The sequence below is a fragment of the Calidris pugnax genome, unplaced genomic scaffold (assembly GCF_001431845.1).
Source record: "Calidris pugnax isolate Ruff unplaced genomic scaffold, ASM143184v1 scaffold51, whole genome shotgun sequence".
In the NCBI taxonomy this organism is placed as follows: Eukaryota; Metazoa; Chordata; class Aves; order Charadriiformes; family Scolopacidae; genus Calidris; species Calidris pugnax.
The window spans coordinates 1,199,808-1,200,125 of record NW_015090797.1 but is presented as its reverse complement, the minus strand read 5'-3'; the positions used below and the strand labels follow the sequence as shown (position 1 = coordinate 1,200,125).

The 318-nt window shown below is 63.8% G+C and overlaps 1 protein-coding gene across 3 annotated transcripts in view; it reads left to right on the top strand.

The window, feature by feature from the left end:
- Positions 1–318, top strand: part of KCTD1 (potassium channel tetramerization domain containing 1) — a 108,331-nt gene that overhangs the window by 34,202 nt on the left and 73,811 nt on the right. The window contains exon 1 of one of the 3 annotated variants that reach the window (XM_014937012.1): positions 96–184. The exons of the other annotated variants lie outside the window; for them this stretch is intronic. The gene's annotated coding sequence lies outside the window, so the exon portion shown is untranslated. Of the gene's footprint in view, positions 1–95; positions 185–318 lie in introns of those variants that run through there. 3 annotated transcript variants of the gene reach the window in all.

Here is a 318-nt window from a genome sequence, read left to right as displayed (position 1 = left end):
CCCCGAGTCTTTATTTCTTCCCTCTCCGCAACCAACCTCGCCGGGGGCTCTCGCAAGCCGAGCCAGCGCCGCGGCTACCAGCCGGCTCTTCCCGGGCGGGCTTCCGAGCCGCACGGATGCAAAGCCCCGAGCGGCCGCCTTCCTCTCCAGATCCTCCACCGAAATCCCGGCGCCCGGCTAAAAGGTGCGAGGCCGGCGGTAGGGACCGGGTCCGCCCCGCCAAGCATCCATCCATCTATCCATCCCGTTTTTCTTCCTGCTTTCCAACTTGCCTACCTTCCTACCATCAGATGTGCTTCTCTCTTGACTCCAGTGGTC